Source organism: Protopterus annectens, chromosome 8.part0 (assembly GCF_019279795.1).
Source record: "Protopterus annectens isolate FY-2018-M chromosome 8.part0, PAN1.0, whole genome shotgun sequence".
Lineage (NCBI taxonomy): Eukaryota > Metazoa > Chordata > Ceratodontiformes > Protopteridae > Protopterus > Protopterus annectens.
Window position 1 is genome coordinate 211493570 of NC_056741.1, and position 27333 is coordinate 211520902.

The window sequence follows — 27333 nt, forward strand, 5'->3', positions numbered from 1 at the left end:
AAACAGAAGTATATAAAATCAGACAGCAACTGAATATACCCAAAAACAAAATAAAGAATATAAGGTGAAGGACCAGATGAGAAGGCAAGAAATGTGGAAAAAGCATAACTGTAATTGCAAGTATAGAAAACTTGTGGAAGAAAGTCATGTTTATCCATAACGAATGCAGGAATGGCTAAAGAGATGAGAATTTAAACCATGAGATGAAAGGTTAATATTGGCAGCCCAAGATAGTAGTGTATGAAGACACTGGTTAACAAAGTTCATTGAACCTGTGGTAGAAACAGACAAATGTAGGTTTTGGAAAACTGAACAGGAAGCAGTTGCACACATCATGGCTGGTTGTGACATACTAATGGCACAAGGACTTTATACTGATAGGCATAACAATGTGGCAAGACTGTTGCAGTGGGGATTGTGCAAACATTATGGTGATGAAGTGGCAGTACTTCAAAAGTTAGATTCTCGAGAAATGGATATAGTGGTCCAAGAAAAGAAAATACATGTGAGAGATGCAACTATATAGCCAAACTGGAGGCTGAACCCTCTCAACTCAGGGCTGGCACGACCAGACAGGAGGAGATGGTAACCACACACACAACAAACCCAGTCCCACATAGACCTACCACAACTGCAAACCAAACACATAAAAACAGAAATACATACTCAGAGGCTCTAATAAAAAACTAATCAAAACAACAGAGGCTCCCAAAGCAGACATCCAAAAACCCACCACCTCAAAACAAAACACATGCAACACATACTTCAATAAATCAGTGTGTCAATCAATCACAGCCTTTAAGGCCAAACACCATGCCTGATACACTAGTAATAGTTGACTCTATAGTCACACTGATGTCCCGCTTACCAGGCTGAACAAGGAGAGGGTGACTGTGAGCTGCCTATCAAGAGCTAGGATCCGCCACATAACACACGCACTCAGGTCACTCCAAAGCAAGTACAAATATAACTCCATCATTGTCCATGCTGGCATGAATGACCTCAGATGTACCTCCCTAGACTACATGAAAAGAGACATAGAGGAGCTCTCTGATTATGTAGCCCAGGCTGGTATGACTCTGACCCTGATCAGCATCTTGCCCTCACCAAGAATGATGCCACAATACAAAAACAAGATGATCAGCTTTAATAATTGGCTCAACTACTGGTGTAATTCTAAGGGGATCCAATGTCTGTCTGCCTGGGATGACATGTTGGACAAGCCAAGCTGCTTTGCAAGGGACGGCTTGCACCTGTCACCACTGGGCTTCCAGATATTGGCTAAGGCTCTTGCCACACCCATAGTGCCTTTTTTAGGCAAGGCTCAAAAGACAAACCCACCTCCTTAGAAAACAAAAATGGAAAAAAACTAAGGGTAATGCTGCTCAACGCCAGAAGTCTAAATCTCAAGATGCAGGCTCTCGATGCACTCCTCAGTATGGAGAACATCGACGTCTGTGCATTAACTGAAACCTGGTTCAAGGCTCCTGAGAGCACCCCAGTGCTACCAGGCTATACCTGGTATCATAACTTTCGGCCCCAAAACACGGGCCGAACCACAAAGGGATGGGGAGTGTCCATATTCATCAAGGACACCCACACCTCAAGGTTAGTAGCAACACATGAAGCATCGGAGACCATACAGGTGCAACTAAACATAGGCAAAACTGATATACAACTGGTAGCATGTTACAGACCACCCTCCCAATCTCAGGAACCCCACTCAGCCTTCCTGAAGACATTGGAGGATATGAATGTATCACAAAATACCATCATACTGGGAGACTTCAACTACCCAAACATAGATTGGGTACATTATTCTAGCCCTAACACCCTAGCCCAAAGGTTCCTGGAACTGATAAATTCAAATGCACTGGAACAACTAGTCACCTCTCCCACTAGTGGAGATAATATACTAGACCTGATCATCACAAACATGGGGACAAAATGCTCCACACCGGAGGTATAGCCCTCACTAGTGAGATCTGGCCACAAACTAATCACCATGGATATACATATCCCACCTCCACCCCAGCACAAAAGACCACAGTGAAAAACTTCTCAAAAGCAGACTTCACTCTTTTTAAGATTGAGATGGCATCCTTTAAGCCCACTGGGCCAGCGGATAACACGTCCCAAAATGCCGAATCCTTCACAAATGCTTTCTATGGACATCTCCAAGAATGCATGGATCATGCAATCCCAAATAAATGCAAGTCCCTCTCCACCAAAGGCAAGCTTCCTGTCTGGTGGACCTCAGCCATTAACAAATTGTATAACAAAAGAAGGAAGCTACTGCATGACAGAGCAAAATCCCATAAAGGGAAGACATCTCTGATCAACTCTAGCAGAAAACAACGTTTTCTCATAAAAACGTCCAAGACCAACTCTGAGAGAAAAATGGCTAAGGACACTAAAGATAACCACAAAGTCTACTTCAGCTATGTTAGAAACCTGGGCGGAAACCCTCAGATATGCTCAGAGTTAGTTTACAACAACAAAAAATACACTGAACCCACAGATATTGCCAACATTCTGGCTGACAGGTTGAGTGCAAATTTCTCCCCTCCCTCACCTCCAAAAGAAGAAATACTTATCCCAGCTGAATGTAATCTCCCTGTCATCTCAGATGTCCAAGCGAGAGCCACCCTCAACAAAGCTAAAAACACAGCATCAATGGGACCTGACGGTATCCCGTGTTGCATGCTATGTGAACTCCAAGAGGAGCTAAACCCGCACATAAAAATGCTATTTAACCTTAGCTGAACACTGGCGTACAGCAACAGTGGTCCCACTCCACAAAGGGGGTACCTCTACAGACCTTGGGAACTACCGCGCCATAAGCTTAACCAGCCTGGTCTGCAAAGCTATGGAAAGAATCATTATGGAACTCATAAACAGAGACATTGGGGACCTACATACATTTGACCCCACCCAGTTCAGCTTTGTAAAGGGCAGAGCCTGCCTTTTGAACTTGGTTGACTTTTTTGAAACAGTCACTAGAGCCATTGATGAGGGCAAAGCAGTCCATACAGCCTACCTGGACTTGGCTAAGGCCTTGGACACAATACCCCACTCAGACATCATAGATAAGCTCAACCGCTTAAACGTAAACCCTTATGTCACTCGATGGGTTGCAAACTGGCTAACGGACAGAACCCATAAAGTTAAAATCACTGGAGCAATGTTTGACTCAAAGCCAGTCACAAGTGGTGTCCCACAGGGATGTGTCCTGGCACCCCTCTTTGTTCGGCACATATTTCTCAGATGTTAAAGCAAACATGGGAGGGTTGTGGCTGACAAAGTTTGCAGATGATGGCAAACTAGGCGCCATAGTCGATACACCAGCGGACACATACATCCTACAAAAAGGCCTCACAGAAATGGACAACTGGTGCCGGAGTCATGGCCTTAAACTAAATGCCAAAAAATGTATAGTCATCCCCTTTGGGAAAAACAAAGTACACACAAATTATTAAATAGACAGCAACCCACTGAGTACCGAAAAAGTAATCAGAGACCTAGGGACCCAAGTCGACAGCAAACTCTCATTTGACACCCACGTTGCCAAAGTGGTTAGAAAAACATTCTACCTTGCACACCTTATCATGAAGGGATTCACATACAGATCCAAGGATGTCATTGTACCCCTATACTGCTCCATCATCAGACCCATGATTGATTACAATGCCTATGTACCTCACCCGGCATTTGCAACAGCTGGAGAGACCACAAAAGTACCTCACCAAGAGGATTAAGGGTCTCCAACATATGTCTTATTTTACCAGACTAAAGAAACTACAGCTCTATTTAGCAGCATACCACCTGCTCAGAGGTGATCTCTGCCTAACGTACAAGGCCATGTCCAATCAGGAACTGATGGACATGCCCCACCTCAAAAAATCCGAAACCATCAGAACCACGAGAGCTAAAGACTTAAACCTCGGCACAAGTATGAATAGGACATGCTGGAGGGATAGATTCATAACCCAGAGGCTTCCTATGCTCTGGAACAAGATCACAGTTCATGTTAGGCAGAGCCCCTCACTGACTCTCTTCAAGTGAAATATTGATGAGTGGATGGGAGATCGTAAGTTTACCCCAGGGGTCACATCAGTGTCACTACTAGACCGGGGCACAGTAAACTAATTATTTCATATAAGGGGACCCTCACTGTGTCACTACTAGTGAGCGGCACAGTATTCTAAATCTATTCTGTGCATTTTTTGTACCATTTGATGGGGGTGGCAAAAGCCACATCACTATGGCCAGGCTTACAAATGCCCCAGGGCAGATAGCCTAGTACTAAACTATTAAACTATGAAAAGTAGCAATGATCATTAAAATCGCTACACCGAGTGACTACTGTGTCTTGTACAAAAAGGCACAAAGTCATAAAATATCAGGGTCTGCAGGCAGAAATGTTGTGGAAGAAAGATACACAGACAGTTCCAATAGTAGTAGGAGTAGTGGGTCATAAAAAGAATGTACAATTGTATATAGATAAGTCACCAATCCATGTAAGTCGGTACAAAGTGCAGAAGGAGTCTTTCCTGGACACACTGTGGTTGCTGCGAAGAGCACTTTGGGTTGACATCAAAGAGCGAACCAAAACTAATTTCACGATATGCACATCACAACTTGTGCAAAATAAAGAAATCCACTAGACAGCTAAAAGGGGAAGAAAAGCATTTAAAAAAATGTTCAAAGGCAAGTACAGTGATGGATCACAACTTATCCTTGTCTGTCAAGCAAAGGTTTATCCAGCATAAGGTTACAGAAGGTTACAACTTTGTCTACTAGTAAGTAGTATTTAATGCTACAGATGATGGCAAGATTTCTCTTTGATAATCACTGCATCATGATTGTTACAGTAAGGGATCGGCACACCAAGAAGCCCAATTGCAAAAATGTACACGTCCATGCATGCTTCAGTTTGAACTCTCCTATTTCAGTTTAAAAAAGCAAGCAGCTGCTATAGTGTAGACCGGACTCTGGTTTTAGTTAGTAAAAAAAAAAGAAAAGGTTTAGCAAAAATGTACCTTGCAGCAAACAACTGCTATAGTGCACAGTGGTGCTTTACAGTAAAGCCGAGCAGGAAATTTGAGTCTAATTTATTAATAGAAAATAATTTGGCAAAAATGAAAGCCTTAAAGGATGATATTAATAAAGTTGAAGTTGCGCTTAAGAAATCTTCACTAGACAATAAAAAACAAGTTGAACTGTTTGGCAGAATTTCCGAAGATGTTGAAAAGCATTCGGAAGACGTTATCAACAGGAAGCATTCCAAGTTGATACGTGACATTGAGTCTTATGAGACTCATACAGCATACAATTCTTTTGCCATAAACAACAAAGAGAGAACTTTTAAATTCTCTGCAAATGGTGATAACTATCGGCACGATTATAGTTCAGCGGTGTCTGGTAATAAGAATGTTTTTGGTAACATGAATGCCTCTGACAACAATAATTTTCGATCGCAACGAGGGGATAAGGAACCAGCTAAAGTGGATGTTGTTTTAGAAAATGCAGGTTCTAACAACATTCGTGAACCTGGCCCTGTATTGGATGATAATACAAGTTCTGAAAAAGCTAATTTGGCATCCCATGATGGTGGGGCTAAAAACAAATCGACTAATAATTCAGTGACTGGTTCCTCGACCACTTCTATCAACCATTTTTTTACCAAAAAAACGCCGGCCGAGAAGAAGATTATTTCAACAAGAAGCCGGACTTTTCTGGGCTCAAGTTCGTCAAGGGAAGAGACTTGAATCTTGACAAAAATAAATTTGACATTATTAATCTGACTGAATCTGATTTTGACATTAATGAATTAAAAGTCTTAAAATTAGGGCTTAATTTTATTCCATCTGTTAGAGCAGATTACGGCAGAACTGTAGTTGACATCAAGAAGTATGTCAGGAGGTTAAATTTGCAACATGTGTTAAATGACATCTCTTTACCTACAAAAGTGTTAATTAAACCCTCAACATACAATCCCCAGCTGAATCACACTTTAAGAATTTTTGAGGATATTTGTATACAGGAAATTGAAAAAAATATAAAGAGTCATAATGGCTATAACAACTTAAATAGAGACGAAAGGAAAGCCTTTCATAGTTTACGTAACAAAAGCAAAACATTAAGGTTTATGAGAAGTGACAAGGGAGGTAACATAGTAATTATGACACAAACTGTTTACAAAGACAAGATGCTAACATTATTGAATAATAAACATGAATATGAAACTATTTCTTTATATGACATTAACAAAAAGATAAAAGTTATTCATTCTTTATTATATGATGCACTTATGACAGGCGAAATTGACTTTGAAGTTTATGAATTTTGTGTCATTAACAAACCCAGAATAGGTATACTTTTTGGCATACCTAAAACTCATAAATGTTTGTTTGATCCTCCCTTGAGGCCAATAGTCTCTTCTCCACATTCTTGCACCGAAGGTATTTCCTTGGTGATAGATGCCACTTTAGGGCCAATAGTCTCTCAGCAAGACTCCTTTATTAAGGATTCTTGGCATTTCCTGGAAAAATTAAAGAGTTTTACTAACAAGACTCTTTTTAATCCGGTCACCGACATTATTTTTACTTTGGACATTGTCTCATTATATACTTGTATACCTCATGAAGAAGGTGTTGAAGCCATCCGTAGTTTTTTAACCTTAAAAACTAGTTTAAATAACAGTCAAGTTTCTACTATATGTAGGTTTTTGGAAATATTATTAAATAATAATTTTTTCTTATTTGACAACAAGTATTATCGGCAAATCAGGGGGGTAGCGATGGGTTCACCAGCCGCACCCTGTTATGCAAATTTAGTACTTTCCTGGTGGGAATGCAGTAGTTTAAACACCATGATGAGTAGATATGAAATTTTGTTTTACCATCGTTTTGTTGATGACTTGATTTTCATCATTAGAGGCAATATTGACACAGTTAATGATTTTGTTAGTGATATCAACACAACATCTGAATTTTTAAAGTTTACCTTAGGTAATATTGGTTTGGAAATTAATTTTTTGGATGTATTATTTTGGTGGGACAATTTTGAATCTCGATTCCACAGCAAAATTTACAGGAAAGACACCTTTACAAATAGTTATTTGCATTTCCAAAGTGGTCACCCTTCTCACGTCATAAAAAACATACCAAAGGGTCAATTCATTAGAGCCTGCAGGATGACATCTAAGGACAGCGACTTGCAGGATGAATTAACTTTCATTTCAAGTTTATTCTTGGATAGGGGGTATGACAAAGCCTTTTTAGACAAAACAATCAAGGAAATTTTAGACAAAAGAAGCATTTTATATCCGGCACTTTTGAATTTTAATGTTTCAACTAAAAATGATTTTGTCAACACTGAGTTAGTTGGTGTCAATATCACTAGACAAACACCCATTTGTACGTTGGACATGACTAGTGATAGTACCACGATTAGACGCCTAGTGGAAAGTAATTGGCGTATTATCCAAGGTAATCCAGACATTAGTAAAGTCTTAGGAGACAGACCTTTGTTCTCCTTTAGAAATAATTCTAGTCTTAAAAAATCTTTAGAATGTAAAATTGACGCCCCCATAAACAGCACTGCTGGAACAACAGACAGAAAAGGCATGTTTCAATGTCTTAATTGCAACATTTGTAGATATATTTCAACAGGGCCTATTATTATTGTAGAAAATTTTAATCAAACCTTTATGGTTCCAGAATACGTGGATTGCAATACTGCAGGAGTTGTTTATATCAGTTTTTGCATGTCATGTCCGGCTTTTTATGTCGGTATGACTACCAGAAGTTTGAAATTTAGAATTCGTGAACACTTATATAGCATAAAAACTTGTGATAACAACAATGCGTTATTTAAACATTCTGTTTCATGTGAGAATTTTAAAAAGTTCACTTTTTCAGTGATAGAAGTTTGCAAGTCTGATTTAAGGGGTGGAGATTTCAAAAATTTTCTTGAGCAAAGGGAAACATTATGGCAAATAAAGCTGAAATCTGATAAGTTTCCAGGACTTAATGATACAATCAACATCAAATGTTTTTTGAGAAACGCTAGTTTAAATATTGACAAAACTATCTCTAAAGTGTTTTTTAATTGAGTTTAGTTTATTTTATTATAATATTGTTAGTTAAACATTATACCTTAGGGTTTTATTGATTAATGGATTTTTTTAATTGTCAATTAACTTATTTAACATTGACTATATAAGATGTGTTTTTTGAGCTATTAGTTTGTATTCTGAAGAAGTCTTACGACGAAAGCGGTGAATAAACTTGGTTACGCTATTTTGGTGTCCAGCATCTTTCTCTGCCTTGGCGTTTTCTCAGTGGTTCTCTTTTTGGATTTCCTATTTTTGGATATGTCTTATTTTACCAGACTAAAGAAACTACAGCTCTATTTAGCAGCATACCACCTGCTCAGAGGTGATCTCTGCCTAACGTACAAGGCCATGTCCAATCAGGAACTGATGGACATGCCCCACCTCAAAAAATCCGAAACCATCAGAACCACGAGAGCTAAAGACTTAAACCTCGGCACAAGTATGAATAGGACATGCTGGAGGGATAGATTCATAACCCAGAGGCTTCCTATGCTCTGGAACAAGATCACAGTTCATGTTAGGCAGAGCCCCTCACTGACTCTCTTCAAGTGAAATATTGATGAGTGGATGGGAGATCGTAAGTTTACCCCAGGGGTCACATCAGTGTCACTACTAGACCGGGGCACAGTAAACTAATTATTTCATATAAGGGGACCCTCACTGTGTCACTACTAGTGAGCGGCACAGTATTCTAAATCTATTCTGTGCATTTTTTGTACCATTTGATGGGGGTGGCAAAAGCCACATCACTATGGCCAGGCTTACAAATGCCCCAGGGCAGATAGCCTAGTACTAAACTATTAAACTATGAAAAGTAGCAATGATCATTAAAATCGCTACACCGAGTGACTACTGTGTCTTGCGTACAAAAAGGCACAAAGTCATAAAATATCAGGGTCTGCAGGCAGAAATGTTGTGGAAGAAAGATACACAGACAGTTCCAATAGTAGTAGGAGTAGTGGGTCATAAAAAGAATGTACAATTGTATATAGATAAGTCACCAATCCATGTAAGTCGGTACAAAGTGCAGAAGGAGTCTTTCCTGGACACACTGTGGTTGCTGCGAAGAGCACTTTGGGTTGACATCAAAGAGCGAACCAAAACTAATTTCACGATATGCACATCACAACTTGTGCAAAATAAAGAAATCCACTAGACAGCTAAAAGGGGAAGAAAAGCATTTAAAAAAATGTTCAAAGGCAAGTACAGTGATGGATCACAACTTATCCTTGTCTGTCAAGCAAAGGTTTATCCAGCATAAGGTTACAGAAGGTTACAACTTTGTCTACTAGTAAGTAGTATTTAATGCTACAGATGATGGCAAGATTTCTCTTTGATAATCACTGCATCATGATTGTTACAGTAAGGGATCGGCACACCAAGAAGCCCAATTGCAAAAATGTACACGTCCATGCATGCTTCAGTTTGAACTCTCCTATTTCAGTTTAAAAAAGCAAGCAGCTGCTATAGTGTAGACCGGACTCTGGTTTTAGTTAGTAAAAAAAAAAAGAAAAGGTTTAGCAAAAATGTACCTTGCAGCAAACAACTGCTATAGTGCACAGTGGTGCTTTACAGTAAAGCCGAGCAGGAAATTTGAGTCTAAGCCAGTACTAAAAGTGGAATGGAGGCGCACAATAGGTAAACCTTTTGAAATATTCCTATAACAAGCTTCACAAGTTGATCGCATAAAAGGGTTTCCATTTACATGAGTTGTGTGCATGGAGCACTTCAGTTTCAGCTCTCCAATACTGACGCAGGATGAGTGTAAACTAATAGTGATAAGAATTGACTTTGGCAAAGAAAAATAGGCTGTGAACGTTTACAACTTCCCATATCTAACAATGGATTTGCACATAAAACGAGGTCATTGTATTCAGATTTGTTTTCCAAGTATGACCTGATCACTTGGACATAAATGCTCTGGGCATGCCCTCTTCTAAGTCAGCAGTGGTTAACAACATAATAGAGGATAGCATTCAGAAGAATTACTCACATATATTAAAGAATGTTAGCAGGGAAGGAAAGACAATGGATGTCATCTGGCTTAATGACAAATTACAAGTCCAGAGTTGTGCCACAAAACCAAATTTAGAGGCATTGGACCACCTTAGTGTTATCTGTGAGGTCATCTGTGGAAGCAAGACTAGAGCAAATAAGAAGACCTTATATGAAAATTGTAAAAATCAGATTTTTCTGCCATTAATCATGAGCTAAAATTATGGAAGTGGTGGAGACAATAGTATTGAAGGTAGATGGAATTGTTTTTATAATTTCATTAACCATCATGTTGACAGATTAGTTCCCATTCATCTTGTAGAAAACAAAAGACATATCTGTTGTATTGTGATTTTAAAACATAACCTATTATAAAGGTAAAAAGAAGAAATCAAGGAGGTTTACAAAGAAAGTTCTCAGTGCTGAAAATGGAGCCCTGTATAATGCTACTAAAATTAGGAAACATTAGTTCAGCCAAAAGTTCTTATGAACTAAATTAGCCTAACACTCTAATAACAAAGCACTCTTCCAATACCGGATAAATTATTGGAATGATATGGCTTCTAACATCTTTGTTAAAATATGTATTGCATTATTATTGAGTCAGAAAAGATTATACATATTTTTTATGAGAGTTTCTTAATTGACCTATCTGACATCCATAAAAAGGGAGTCATCTTGATAAGCAAGTTATTAACAGGGCATTTTGAGATATAACAAATTACAATATAAAATTACACACATACTGAAAGATTAATACCACAGGGAAATTAATGATATGATGAAACAAAGTATTAAATATATAGAAGTGCAGTGGATTTAGAAACTAATAAAGAAGTGCCATCGCAACATGAAAATATGCATTGTTAGGTAAGAATTTAATTTCTGGATAAACTAAAGTACATTTACACAAAGAAGGTATCCTTACTATACTCAGTGGTAAGTACAGCAGAAAAATATGACAATAACAATTGGGCAATGTAAAGCATGTGGGCATGGGTCTGGGGGTTAGGAGTGAGTTGTGGGTTAGCATAATGGTTAAGGCATTCATCTCACAGATACAAAGTACAGGGTTTGATTCAAACTTTTGAAGGAAAACTGGCTAGGCTTAAAATTGTCTGCAAATGGCACCTAGCCTAGTACTTACCTACAAATACATGTAATTCTTATTACAGTGATCATTATACCTGCACTTAGAATAGCAATGCTATAATGAAAGGTACCTTCAAAGTTACATATCAAACTGCAGGTACCATTGCAAATGTATTTTTTAATTAATAGTATTAAAATTTTCATACATTCTTTTTCCCCCTTTTTGTCATCTTTTATAGCATGACACAAGACTGCACTCAGCTGCCCCCTGTTTCATGTGAAGCTGGTGAGGTCGGTCCCTCAAACCCATAAGTAATATTTTTGCCCATTAAATTATTAGTAGTAAGCAATGAAAATTAAGCATTTATTGAATTACAAATTTATAACACTAAGTTTATAACACTACGCACATTATGTACTTAATGTCAAAACAAATAAAGTCAAAACAATAAAAAGGAACAATGAACACAAGCGAAAAAAAGAATGTCGAAGAAATCGCTAAAAAAGTTAGATGATCTAAAGAATCGATATAGATGACAGACTGCAAGAGCTATGGGTATTCCGAAGGATATAAAAGATGAGCTATCTCCTATCAAGGAAAAATAATAGCAGAGTACTGGAATCTGGATACACAGAGAGGGGGAACTTACTGAAAGAGAAAATGTGTTTACGTTTTTTGTCAGACAATGTGCAGGAAAATTATAAGACTATGAACACAATGTACACGTAAAACATATCCAACTGCTTTTGAAAGGAAGACATCGAGTCCAGACAGAACATATACCCAGAAAGGACTGAACGATTCAACAAAGAATACATAAAAAATTATTAATCCTGAAACGTTGACAGTAACCTGGAAAGAGCAAAAGGTTACGAAACTGTCTAGGATGCTGCAGCAGCTGCAGTAGTGTAGATCGCGTAATGGTCATACCGTGCGGGGATGTGCAGTACACTGGGGAGCATCAGGGTACTTACATTACGGGATTGGCACTCCAGCCAGCCCACTCGGTACAGTGTATACCTGCCTGCACGGACCACTTCTGTTTCACTTATGATAAAAGCAGCTGCTATACTGTCGGGAAATGTGTTGCTGTTGTAGTATTTAAATGTAAATCAATAAAGATTTGTTTGCAATCAGCAGCAGTTCCTTATGCTCTTGCTGCACCACAATGAGTACTGTCTCCCATTCTGTCAAAGGTAGATGCTGATCTAAAGCAAATTTAGTTCCTGGGAGTAACTGAAAGGGCTAGAGAACCAACAGATTGATGTGCGCCAGTTGTGCAAGTAATAAAGAAAAATAGCACCGTGAGAATTTGTATTGATATGAAATGTTTTAATGATGCAGTCAGAACAGAGAGGTTTATCCTGCCTGCCAACCTTGGAAGGTACAGTACGCAAGATAACTGGGGCAAAGATGTTCTCCACACAACATGTATTGAGTGGGTTTTGGCAAATACCCATCAACCCAAGTAATAGAAAGTTATCTATGTTTATTATTCATGCAGGAAGATTCTGTTTTAGGAGCAATTAACTAAAATCTTTTAGCATGAAAACAGTACACCCCTCAAAGACCACAGTGGTACAGTGGTCATAATGAATGCCATTTTGGTGTTTCTGCCTGATGAAGAGCTGCATGATAAGAGGCTAACATCAGTGCTTTAAACCACAGAGACAAGCTTCAAACTATGTAAAGGAAAGTGTTATTTTGGTAAGACAAGGGATGCAGTATTTCAGACATAGCATTGGTGGAGTTGGTATCAAAAGATATCCAAGTGAAATAAAAGTTGTGACTGAGTTACCAAGTCTAGTTAATGTCATGGAACTATGACAAATGCATGGCACACTAAATATCTGGTTAAATCATCATCTAATGGTACTGCTAAAAAAAATGCAACATGGATAAGAGGTGATGTCCAAGAATAGGTTTTCAAACAGATCATGTCTATGTTAGCATCCCCACCAGTATTTGCTTATTATGATCTCAGCAAAATGACAGCAGTCTGTGAAGATAATAGCAGTTATGGTCCTGAAGCAGCTTTACTGCAACAGTGAGTTCTGTGCAACAGAAAGATTCAAATCTCCATCCCGATTATTGAAGCAAAGTTGGTGCCTAAATCAGTTCTGTATGACAGAGGTGTAGTTAGCTGTTCTTGCACAAGGCACCATTCCACAATCTGGCATCTCCCCAAGTTAATAAAACAAAAACCTTCTCCTTGGACTCGAGGGCTTCTGAAGCAAAAAACAACCCTCTTCTATCCCTGTAGCAGCTGCTACAGTTTATGCCACACACAGGGCATTACAGCACTTCAATTCAGACAGCAAATGCAATAGCAGCATCTGAATGTCAGTAATGCACTGAGGACATGGAGCGCTACAGCACTTATATTCTGACTGCAAATGCAATACTGGCAATGCACTGAAAAACAGTTAGGATGTGCTGATCATGTCCCCTAATACTTTGTACCCAAAGAGGCTGCCTCCTTTGACCCACTCCAGATATGCATTTGCTATATTATTATTATTATATTATATGAAACTGCTAAAAAAAAATGAGCACAGAACCTAATCGGCATACAAATATATTACAATAAAAGGCATTCAGTTCCTTATTTGCCTCACTTGAATCCAGGTGTTATGATACATTTAAAGTTAGATGGTGACAGGAGATAGAAGACAACAGGTGTAACTATTACTAAATCCACAGGAACAAAATGATGTATAATCTGAAATAATGATGGAAATGTAAGGAGAAACTGAAGGCACTGCCAGACCATTCTGACAGGTCACAACCAAGTAGACAGTCAATATGAATAATTAAGCAAATATTATGACCTGGAGAATCCAAAGGAATGAGAGACAGTCAGTATCTACAGAGCATACTGACTGGACTAGCCATGTTCTGCCCAAAACAGACATTACCTAAACATTACAGTTTACCAAAATGTGACATTTTGCCCAAAACAGAAATTAATAAATAGAGCTAACTTTAATGATACACCCTGCACATTTACAGTCAGCGAAAGATGCTTGACAAGGGCATGCAATAAGGCTAGGAGTGAGGTACTTAGAGATGTGATGGCTGCACAGCATGCACATGTTGCGACTTTATACATGAGCGCGTGTGCTTGTGTGTATACCTACCAAGGAAAATAAATGCAACAAACTTATACATATCAAATCTACTCTGCAAACTGCCTGGTGTCCTGAAATATAGCACAAAGCATAGTATAATGATTTTATTTTTTCTGAAATTCTCTGATTATACTACAAGAGGCAAATGGCAACTGCAGCTACAGATCTAAACACAGAACTCAGTAAACTGAAAATATAGCAGGTTACCCCTCTCACATACAAAGCAATGACATTATGTCATCCAGAGGGTTCTACCTACCCTTTGAGTGAAAATGCCCAGCATATCTCTTGATACAGACTATAGTCAACAGGTTTAGTACAAGAGTTTAGCCTGTGCATCTGCACTATGCTGCAAAGGTTTATGAATTGCTGAACTGCCACAAGGCTTTACTTGCTGTTCCATACATTATGCACGAACACTAATGCACTTCATAATGTACTGCAGTGTGGTGCATATACAAATCTGTAAGGTTATGGACAATTCTGCCCATGCAGGGAATAGTTTTAGACTAACCTGCTAAGTTTTATGATCCAAATCCAGAAACAGAAAGGATATATGTTTCCGAGTGTGTTGATAGTACATCCACGTAGCTAAAGGACATCTGGCTGTGCACAATGAGGTCACACAACTAGCTAATGTACCAGCAAGTTCTTTGCTTTGATCTGCACATATGACGGTTGATCTGTCAACAATATTCTGCATTAGAATCACATTCTTGACCTGCACATAATCTCAGGAGATCTGTTACTGTTGTGAGATAACCAATTTCATTTTTATTGTGCTCGACAGAAAATTCTTTGTTTCATTCCATCCTCATTTCCTTCCTGTATGAGCCAAAACATGTTCACTTTAATTGTTCCTCTGAGGGTCAGAAAAATTTACCCTGGGTTTCAGTTTCGAATGAGATTTATATGGGAGGAGGCAAGAGAGAATGCAAGAAAATAACAGCTGCATTAAGTTACTGCAGCAGATTTTCCCAAAAATCTCTTGATATTCCAGCGTATTTGAAGCATAACTATTTACATGCGTATAAATGTAAATCCTTTGAGGTAATAACACTAACCTGAGCAGCATATCAACTGAAAGCATAGTCTGTAAATATCATAAAATTCAACTGTGTCACCAAGCTCTATATCCAAAGTGATGTCTTTTGCTTTTATTTGTGTCTGTCCATGAGACCCGAGTCCCTCCTGGAGAACACTACTAAACCATTGTACATAATCGCTTTGTTTTATATTTTCTAATGTTATCTAACTTCTTGTGCAAGCTGTGTAAGATAGTCTATTTGCAGGTTTTCTCCCAGGGCCTCCACAGAAAATGGACATGTATACAGTTGGACTATTCTGTTAAACCATTGTAAAATGATAAAACAATATGTGTTACACACACACACACATATATATATATATATATATATATATATATATATATATAGATATATCTACACACATACACAAACACACACATATGTATAAATTGAGATATTTTTATTTATTTTTTTACATTTGTTGACCGGGATAGTACGACTGGATGAATGTCCATTTTCAGTGGAGGCCCGGGGAGAAAAGCTCCAAGGGTAAGCAGATACAGCATTACATAATACCAGCATTACATATTGCAAACAGACTATTTACAGAGATTACATAAGTAAGCAAGTTAAACAAGTTCCACAGGTTACAGTTAGTCCTGAGCATAAGTCAGGATTAAATTAAATGACACAGTAAACTGGTTAACAGATTTTGACACATTCGAGTTAGCCAGGCTTGATACATTGACATATGTATATATTTATATATATATATTTACATATATGTATATATATATATATATATATATATATATATATATATATATATATATATATATATATATGTGTGTGTATATATATATATATATATATATATATATATATATATTATTTATTTATTTTATTTATTTTACATTTGTTGACCGGGCTAGTTTAGCTGGATACATGTCCATTTTCAGTAGAGGCCCGGGGAGAAAAGCTCCACACATAGAGAGAATAACACAATACATTTACATATGGTAGAGAGTAGCATTACATAGAGACAATAGAAAAAAGACATTGACGTTACATATTTGTCAAAATAACAATCACAATATTGTATAGATAATCTTAAGCATGGCTACATTTTGAAGCCGAGAGGGTATGTTAATAATCTCTGGGATAGGGAAGATACTACAGTGACTAGTCTGGTTTAGGACATGGGCATGACCAATGAGACTTAAGAAATTCTTTGAGGTGATTTTTGAATTGATTAATCGAGGTCATGAGTCTTAGGCTATTAGGTAGGGAATTCCAGAGCTTTCCGATGGAATTGGCATAGAGAGCATCACCTCCAGAGTTATTAGATTTAATGGTTAGTACTTGGACACTATTTGCTGACCTGAGGAATTTTAGGTTGGAGTAGGGGGTCAGGATTTTGCTCAGCGAGGGGGTTCTGTCCGGTTGGTTGATTATTTTAAAAGCTTCAGTAAGTTGGTTGAGTTTGAGAAGATTGGGCAGTTCTAACCAACCAAGTGTATTTAGGTTGAGGTAATGGTGAGTACGATACGGTGTTCCTGTTATAAATCTGGCTATGTGATTATAGGCAACAGATAGTTTATTGAGTTCACGCTTATTGAGGAATGACAGTACTGGGGAGGCATAAAGGAGGGTGGAGAGGAGATGAGTGCGAGCAATGGTTAGTTTGGTATGAGGGGTTAAGAAATTCTTTATTCTGTACATAGAGCCGAGTTTCTTGTTTACGGATTTAATGGTTTGGTTAATGTGTATATCAAATTTAAGCTTGTTGTCAATAGTCACACCTAGTAGTTTGGTATGAGAGACTGGGTCTATGATGGTACCATTTGTGGATTCCACGTGGAACGTGTTGTCCGCATTCAGAGGTTCTTTTCCTAGGGGAGTAGATGCAGAGGGGAAAAATAGTAATAATTTGGTTTTAGTAGGATTAAGGATGAGTTGCAGTTCAGAGAACCATTTTTCAACTAAAGTAAAACAGTTTTGGGTTATTGCTTGAAGTTTCAGGAGGGAGGCATCAGAACAGATCAAGATGGAGTCATCTGCATATTGGATGCATGTAGTTTTGGGGATGACTGAGTGAAGATCATTTATGAAGACTGAGAAAAGAAGAGGACCGAGTATAGAGCCCTGAGGAACGCCGATGGTGTTAGGAAGTAGGTCGGATAGTTTGTTTTGCCATTGGACGGCTTGTTGCCTGCCAGAGAGGTAGGCCTTAAACCAACTTATGGTTGGGATGTCGAGATGTAGGGTTTCCAGGGTATGAAGCAGATGCTGGTGATTGACCATGTCAAAGGCCTTTGATAGGTCAAGGAAGAGAGCAAAGGATATTAATTTATTGTTACGGTTGTTATTGACTGAGTCAACAAAGGAGAGCAGGGCAGTGGTTGTACTATGATGGGGGCGAAAGCCATGTTGGGTGGGGGACAGAAGACTGTTAAGGGTGAGGTAGTGTAAGAGTTGTTTGTGAACACACTGTTCCATGACTTTAGCTATTGGAGACAATATTGCTATGGGTCAGTAGTTGGATGTTTCCGTGGAGGTCCCTCCTTTGTAAAGAGGGATGATATATGAGATTTTCCAAATAGAGGGAATGGTAGTTTCAGTTATAGTTCTGTTAATCAAGATTGATATGGGATAGGCAATGGCGTCTGACGCTATTTGAAGGTATTCATGAGGAGCTGGTCGGCTGCTAGGGTGGTTGGTTTGAGTTTTTTCAAAAGGGTGCAAATATAGGAGGTAGGTACAGGTTGTAAGTTAAAGGATGGGTGGACTGAGTCTTTAGTATGAGTAACAGATGAGGAGGTAATAGTAAGCTGACTGGCTAGGGACTGGATGGTCTCGATAAAAAAAGAGTTAAAAGCATTGGCTATTTTTTCTGGTTCTTTCCCAATAAGTTTCTCAGGAGTGGGGGTAGTAGATTTACCCGGACGGAGGAGGTTATTAAATCCAGCCCAGAATTTCTTTGGGTTATTCTGGTGTTAATCCTGGAGGTGACAAAAATATTTTTTATCTTGAGTAGTGGCTGCTTTAGTTGTGTTTCTAAGCTGTTGAAACTTGATGCGATCTAGAGGGGTTTCGGTAGCTCTCCATTTATCCCAGGCCTGGTTTCGAAGTTTAATTTTAGTTTTGGTTTCACTAGTAAGCCAAGGTGCTAACCGTTCCTTAGTTCTGATTAGTCGGTTTGGGGCGTGAGAGTCAAGTATCTTCAGGAAAGTGTTATTAAAGTATGCCACGCTCTCTTCTAGGGGTAGAGTTTTTAGGATGGACCAATTACACGATTTGAGTTCAGCAAGGAATAGTTTTAGGACAAATTTCTTTTTGTTTCTAACAAGTCTGTATGAGGGAGGGTTAGTAGGTGGGCACTTGTGTTTTAGAATATAGGTTATAAGGTGGTCATTGGGAAGGGTCCCTGTGGTGTAGTTATGTGTGTCTTTATTGGTAAGAATCCAGTCAATGATGCTCTCTTTTTGCTGAGCGTTACCAATTCTGGTCGGAGATGAAATATTTTGGGAGAAACCATGTAAGTTAATAGAGTGGGGGTTTATGGGTGTGGAGCAGAGGGACCAGTCGATGTTGAAATCGCCTAGTACTATGGTTTCTTGAGGGCAATTGGAGGCTAACCAGCTGAGCGTTTGCTCAAGGTTTTCTGAATTATTTCCTGGTGGAATATAAATTACAATGAGATTAATGCATTTTTGGGTATTTAGGCAAATCTTTAGGGCAATAAGTTCTATATTAGAGATTTTAGGGGGTTGGAGTGGATTAGTGATGATATTCAGTGTATTCTTGAACATTACAGCTAATCCCCCACCCTTTTTGTTAATCCGATCAGCCCTAAGGATGTTATACCCAGGTGGAAGAATTTCTTCGTCCATAGTGGCTGGTTTGAGCCATGTTTCTGATAGGCACATAATGTCAGGGGAATGGGTAGCTAACATAGCATGAAAATTATGAACCTTATTGTTTATACTTTTTAGATTAAGATGGAGTATGAGGAGGGAGTTGGTAGAAATTCGGGCGGATTTTAGGGAGTTAGAGTCTGAGGCAGTGGTAGGACCTGGGTTGGGGTGGATGTCACCATCTGTGGTGATACATTTTTTCAGGTGGTCTAACAATCTTTGGAGTTTGAGTAACAGCTTAAGTTTAGATTTAGTTGTGGATGCTTTAGGGTGGCGGAGGGTAAGATACACTGTATTGGAACTCAGTGTATTGGCTGGGTAGAGAGAAGGTGTGATAGGGTTATAGGGAAGGTTTGAATGTGTGCTAGTGTAACTCTTGGGGAAGGGAATTCCTAAGAGTGCTTGGTTTTCATATCTGGTTAAATAATAAGGAATAAGGAGGAGTAATACTGTAAGAAGGATGATAGAATATGTGATTATACCCATAGTATGCGAGAGGAAGGCCAGTGGGTAGGAAGAGGCAGAAGACTTTACTTGGTAGTTAAGGAAGGCCGAGAGTGTGGGAGGAGAAGTGGCAAATTGACGGGTGATTGGGATTGGTCAGGAGAAAGGGGGATGGGCTAACAGCCTAATAAATGTAGAGGTAGTGAGGGTGGGTGGGATATGGGGGCAGGGTGGGGCGCGGAGCGAGCCCGAGCGAAGCGAGGGCGGAGCGGGGAATACACCGCCAGGAGTCTGCAGGGTCTCAAAGGTAGCTGTATGTAGGTACTACAGGCTGTTTTAAAGTAAAATACTTTTCTGAAGGAAAAAGTCTTAATTTCTGGCAATGTAATTAATGTTGCCAGTTATGATGAGGTACTGACTAGTTCCTGCCAGCGGAACACTTTCCTGGTGAGCAATTTTAGTGTAAGGATAGTTATTTTACCCAAATGACTCTTTTAAAGATACAACTTTTTCTCTTTAATTTTTGACTGGTCTGTGCAGTCGCACTGGGTAGGAGTCCTTAGGTCAGTATATCCTGGGAGCCACGTGGTGAGGGATAGTAAGGGGGGCTTCCTAGAATAAAAAAAGGGAAAACGACAGCAGTTATAGTGACGCAGTAACCGATACACAAGGCTAGTACCCCTAACAGAGTAGTAATTTATACCAGAGGTTTATAGTGAGTACAGTCAGATCACAGATAAATTGCATAGCATAAAAACTCAAATAGTATACATTAAGAATAGGCGCCTTTCAGTCAAGCACAAAATAGTGAAATGACAGGCCTAACACTAGGTTAACATTTGCTGAATGTGCGATAGGTAGTAGGAGTCCTTAGTCAAACTTATTGTACTCCAAAAACCTAGACACTCTCTATACACGTTCATTCAAAGGTAGTATGTGCTTTGTGAAGAATAGGTGGACTTACATTCAGGCAGAGACAAGCGTGATCTCGTATGCCCACTCTACAGAAGGTTATGGTGTATCAGTGCTATAAAAACGCCGACACAATCTTCACTAGCTGTAATATATACGACGCTAACCCAAACTTCACTAGCTGTTATTAAATATGTGTGTATAATATATATATATATACACACACACACATATCTATATATATATATCTATCTATATATATATATATATATATATATATATATATATATATATATATATATATATATATATATATATATATATACACACACACACACACATATATATATATTCATATATATATTAGAAACATGTCTGCTGTTTATGTATATAACTGTATTATATAGATAAGAATTATGACAATATCAGTTCATATATGTAAATAAGCATACGTATGATTGCTAGTGGTCTGTAGCAAGAAATACAAGTGGTATAAAAGGGCAAGAGGGTCAACAGACTACAAAGTACGGGATGATATGTTTAATACTGGATAATGATAAAACATAGAAGAATTGAAAAAGTACCTTGTGAGGGGTGCCTGACAGAATACATGATGTCTGCTACATGAAGTGGCAATACACACAGGATAGGCTACAGATAACAATAGGCCTTTACAAGATGTAAAACTCAGAAAACTGTTTACTGAAATGGGCACAATTACCATTTGACTATGCTGAAGTGATTATTATTTACATGAAGACAAGAGGATAGAAAGTCAGATTTGGATAAACGAGGTAGCATGCTGTGAAGGTACAAACAATAGCACAGGTATTATAGCAATTAACACCTGGAAAAGGTGTCTGATGGGCCTGAGCAGCTTCAGATATTTCTTTCTCAAATTTGACCTACAGGTCAACAAAACCATACAGACCATCAATAGGAAGCTTGGATCACTGTATTAAAGCAATACATTTTTAAACCACTGACTAGGATTGCTAATTGCCCAGTCACACCTACTCTCTACTCTTGTATATGCTTCGCCTGTACTGTCAAACCTCAACAAATGCACACTTGGTAAGCTGTGCCATACTTACAACCATATTGCCCAACTCACCACTGGCTCCAGCTATAGAACCAACAAGAAACAACTAGAGTGGCTAGAACTGACCAGCTTAATTCAGTACAATCAGCTCTTAATAGCCCACAAAATTCTGTGCCACACCGAGGATACCCCATCACATATAGCAACCTGAGATCTCTACTGTGAACCAAAAAACTACTGGTCCAAACCCACAAAGCTAATAACTCTGCTGGTGAATCCCTGTTTGCCTACTTTGTTGACAAAACCTGGAATTTGTTGCAAAAGTATATAACCCTACAATGAGCCCATGGTATCTTAAAAAAACACTCAAACAGTATCTCTAAGTGAACTGGCTTTGCCCATGTACCAACCCTGACTCAGTTATCAACTGAAAGCATAATCTGTAAATATCATAAAATGCAACTGTGTCACCAAGCTGTATATCAAATGTGATGTATCTTGCTTTTATTTGTGTCTGTCCATGAGACCTGAGTCCCTCCTGGAGAACACTACTAAACCATTGTACATAATCACTGTGTTTTATATTTTCTAATGTTATCTAACTTCTTGTGTAACCTGTGTAAGATAGTCTATTTGCAGGTTTGGTCCCAGGGCCTACGCAGGAAATGGACATGTATCCAGTTGGACTATTCTGTTAAACCATTGTAAAATGAAAAAACAATATGTGTGTGTGTGTATATATATACATATATATATATATATATACATATATATATATATATATATATATATATATACATACACAGACAAACACACACATATGTATAAATTTATATATATATTTATATATATATATATATATATATATATATATATATATATTTACATATATAACAATATAAATATGTAATATATATATATATATATATATATATATATATATATATATATATATATATATATATATATATATATATATATATATATATATATATATATATATATATACACACACACACACACACACACACACACATATATATATATATATATATATATATATATGCATATATATTAGAAACATGTCTGCTGTTTATGTATATATATGTATTATATAGATTAGAATTATGACAATATCAGTTCATATATGTAAATAAGCATACGTATGATTCCTAGTGGTCTGTAGCAAGAAATACAAGTGGTACAAAAGGGCAAGAGGGTCAACAGACTTCAAAGTACGGGATGATATGTTTAATACTGGATAATGATAAAACATAGAAGAATTGAAAAAGTACCTTGTGAGGGGTGCCTGACAGAATACATGATGTCAGCTACATGAAGTGGCAATACACACAGTATAGGGTAAAGATAACAGTAGGCTTTTACAAGATGTAAAACTCAGTGTTTAATGAAAACTGTTTACTGAAATGGGCACAATTACCATTTGACTATGCTGAAGTGATTATTATTTACATGAAGACAAGAGGATAGAAAGTCAGATTTGGATAAACGAGGTAGCATGCTGTGAAGGTACAAACAATAGCACAGGTATTATAGCAATTAACACCTGGAAAAGGTGTCTGATGGGCCTGAGCTGTTTCAGAGATTTCTTTCTTGGGAATCACACCCAATGGAGAGAAACATGAAAAATATGAAAATACTTCTGATGCTGGTGGAGACATCAGGTCTACTACATGCAGTTGTAATAGACAAAAATGGGGCTGTGCAGAACAAAAGGTGTCCTAAAAATGCAGACAGATAAGTATGGGAATAGAGGTCAGTGAAATGGTTCCAACCAGTGTCAGAATATGGCTATGTGTAATTCTTTAAAAAAAGACAACTAAAGAGAGAGGTGAGTGAGGATGAAAGACAGCATGCGGTGAGGGCAACATCAGTATCACTAAACTATGAATGCTTTGAGATCACAGAGGGAATTGATGGGCCCGAGTCTGCCAGGATGTGCGTTAGGTGCGTCTCACACACAAAAAGTAGAGCTGTGTGATATGCACATGTAGGAGAACCTGATGAGTGACTGCGGATAAAGTCTGTAGTAGGATGTTGAAATACATATTCCACAGGAAAATATCTAAACACAGAGGTAGCTATACTGGTAACCTTTAAAAGGCATAGTAAAAGTGGGTAAATTAACACTAGATGAGATGACAGCAATGCAAAAAGATACTTTCTTATTGAGTTATTAGTTAGATTTGTGTACCAAGAAAGTAGCTTGGTCCTGAAAAAGCCCATTTTCATATCAGGCCCAGTCTCTATCAAGCAATCTAGACTGGGCAAAAACTAACAGTGTGCAAAAGCAACCTGTCAAGCAGGAGAAATGGAGCACCAGCAAAACATCAGTTTGGGGCAAGAATGTGATATTAACAGAGAGAGTGTATAAATACTTGGGAATTGATGAAGGATGAACAGTAAAACTTGAATAAATGAGAATAAAACTGAGTAAGGAATACTTTAGAAGACTTAAATTAAACCTTGAGAACAGCGTTGACATCTAAGCACGCAATCCAAGCAATAAACCAATTTGATCTTCCTGTCCTAACTTACAATTTTGGAATGATTAACTGGCCCCAAAACGTGATGGATAGATTAGATCGGAAAACACAAAGGAAGCTTGATGCTCAACAATGATTTATAAAAATCAGTGTATACGAAGATTATATATTCGCCATTCCAAGGAGGGATGTGCCTCCTTGAAACTGATTACATGTACAGATCTGCAATCGTGGAACTTCACACATATGTACTGATCTCACAAGACCCAAATGTACTGAAAGTTTTGAAAGCTGAGGACACTACATCTAACAATGACATATCTGCTTAATTGAGCAGGAATGGAACTCAAAACAGAAGTATATAAAATCAGACAGCAACTGAATATACCCAAAAACAAAATAAAGAATATAAGGTGAAGGACCAGATCAGAAGGCAAGAAATGTGGAAAAAGCATAACTGTAGTTGCAAGTACCGAAAAATTCTGGAAGAAAATCATGTTTATCCATAACGAATGTAGGAATGGCTAAAGAGATGAAAGGTTAATATTGGCAGTCCAATATAGTAGTGTATGAACACACTGGTTGACAAAGTTCATTGAACCTGTGGTAGAAACAGACAAATGTAGGTTTTGGAAAACTGAACAGGAAGCAGTTGCACACATCATGGCTGGTTGTGACATACTAATGGCACAAGGACTTTATACTGATAGGCATAACAATGTGGCAAGACTGTTGCAGTGGGGATTGTGCAAACATTATGGTGCTGAAGTGGCAGTACTTCAAAAGATAGATGGTAGAAAAATGGATATAGTGGCCCAAAAAATAAAATACATGTGATAAATGCAACTATATAGCCAAACTGGAGGCTGAACTCTCTCAACTCAGGGCTGGCACGACCAGACAGGAGGAGATGGTAACCACACACACAACAAACCCAGTCCCACATAGACCTACCACAACTGCAAACCAAACACATAAAAACACAAAGACATACTCGGAGGCTCTACTAAACAACTTACCAAAACAACAGAGGCTCCCAAAGCAGACATCCAAAAACCCACCACCTCAAAACAGAACACATGGAACACATACTTCAATAAATCAGTGTGTCAATCAATCACAGCCCTTAAGGCCAAACACCATGCCTGATACACTAGTAATAGGTGACTCTATAGTCAGACACACTGATGTCCGGCTTACCGGGCTGAACAAGGAGAGGGTGACTGTCAGCTGCCTATCAGGAGCTAGGATCCGCCACATAACACACGCACTCAGGTCACTCCAAAGCAAGTACAAATATAACTCCATCATTGTCCATGCTGGCGTGAATGACCTGAGATGTACCTCCCTAGACAACTTGAAAAGAGACATAGATGAGCTCTCTGATTATGTAGCTCAGGCTGGTATGACTGACCCTGAGCAGCATCTTGTCCTCACCATGAATGATGCCACAATACAAAGACAAGATGATCAGCTTTAATAATTGGTTCAAGTACTGGTGTCATTCTAAGGGGATCCAATGTCTGTCTGCCTGGGATGACATGTTGGACAAGCCACGCTGCTTTGCAAGGGACGGCTTGCACCTGTCACCACTGTGCTTCCGGATATTGGCTAAGGCTCTTGCCACCCCCTTAGTGCCTTTTTTAGGCAAGGCTCAAAAGATAAACCCACCTCCTTAGAAAACAAAAATGGAAAAAAACTAAGGGTAATGCTGCTCAATGCCAGAAGTGTAAATCTCAAGATGCAGGCTGTCGATGCACTCCTCAGTATGGAGAACATCGACGTCTGTGCAGTAACTGAAACCTGGTTCAAGGTTCCTGAGAGCACCCCAGCGCTACCAGGCTATACCTCGTATCATGCCTTTAGGTCCCAAAACCTGGTCCGAACCACAAAGGGAGGGGGAGTGTCCATATTCATCAAGGGCACCCACACGTCCAGGTTAGTAGCAACACATGAAGCATCGGAGACCATACAGGTGCAACTAACCATAGGCAAAACTGCTATACAACTGGTAGCATGTTACAGACCACCCTCCCAATCTCAGAAACCTCACTCAGCCTTCATGAAGACATTGGAGGATATGAATGTATCACAAAATACCATCATACTGGGAGACTTCAACTACCCAAACTTAGATTGGGTACATTATTCTAGCCCTAGCACCCTAGCCCAAAGGTTCCTGGAATTCATAAATTCAAATTCACTGTAACAACTAGTCACCTCTCCCACTAGGGGAGATAATATACTAGACCTGATCATCACAAACATGGGGACTAAATGCCCCACACTGGAGGTATACCCCTCACTAGTGAGATCTGACCACAAACTAATCACCATGGATATACATATCCCACCTCCACCCCCAGCACAAAAGACCACAGTGAAAAACTTCTCAAAAGCAGACTTCACTCTTCTTAAGACTGAGATGGCATCATTTAAGCCCACTGGGCCAGTGGATACCACATCCCACAATGCCGAATCCTTCACAAATTCTTTCTATGGACATCTCCAAGAATGCATGGATCATGCAATCCCAAATAAATCCAAGTCCCTCTCCACCAAAGGTAAGCGTCCTGTCTGGTGGACCTCAGCCATTAACAAATTGTATAACAAAAGAAGGAAGCTACTGCATGACAGAGCAAAATCCCATAAAGGGAAGACATCTCTGATCAACTCTAGCAGAAAACTACGTTCTGTCATAAAAACTTCCAAGGCCAACTTTGCGAGAAAAATCGCTAAGGACACTAAAGATAACCACAAAGCCTTCTTCAGCTATGTTAGAAACCAGGGCGGAAACCCTCAGATATGCTCAGAGTTAGTTCACAACAACAAAAAATACACTGAACCCACAGATATTGCCAACATTCTGGCTGACCGGTTCAGTGCAAATTTCACTTACTACACTTCAACTAGGAAACTCACACCATGGAAAAAGTCTTGTTACCTGAAGTTCTTTTCTGAGCCAGTATTGACTCAGTACTATTTATAAAGTACATTAGTTTAAAAAATGTCTTAACAATGAATAGGGAACAAATCCTGTCAGTAGGAGAACAGTATGGAATACAGACTTTTGAAGACTTGAAATGAGGGATATTCTTCACAAAGATGCACACTTCAGGGAGGTATGATCATGAATATGGTG

General features: G+C 38.6%; 2 protein-coding genes across 2 annotated transcripts in view; one reads left to right on the forward strand and one right to left on the reverse strand.

Moving 5' to 3' along the window:
* LOC122808702 (P2X purinoceptor 7-like) overlaps positions 1-15144 on the reverse strand; it is a 38197-nt gene extending 23053 nt beyond the window's left edge. The window contains exon 1 of the mRNA XM_044079689.1: positions 14856-15144. The gene's annotated coding sequence lies outside the window, so the exon portion shown is untranslated. The remainder of the gene's footprint in view (positions 1-14855) is intronic.
* The window catches only part of LOC122808193 (endothelin-converting enzyme 1-like), a 1395094-nt gene that overhangs the window by 185867 nt on the left and 1181894 nt on the right, over positions 1-27333 (forward strand). The gene's annotated exons all lie outside the window — the stretch shown is intronic.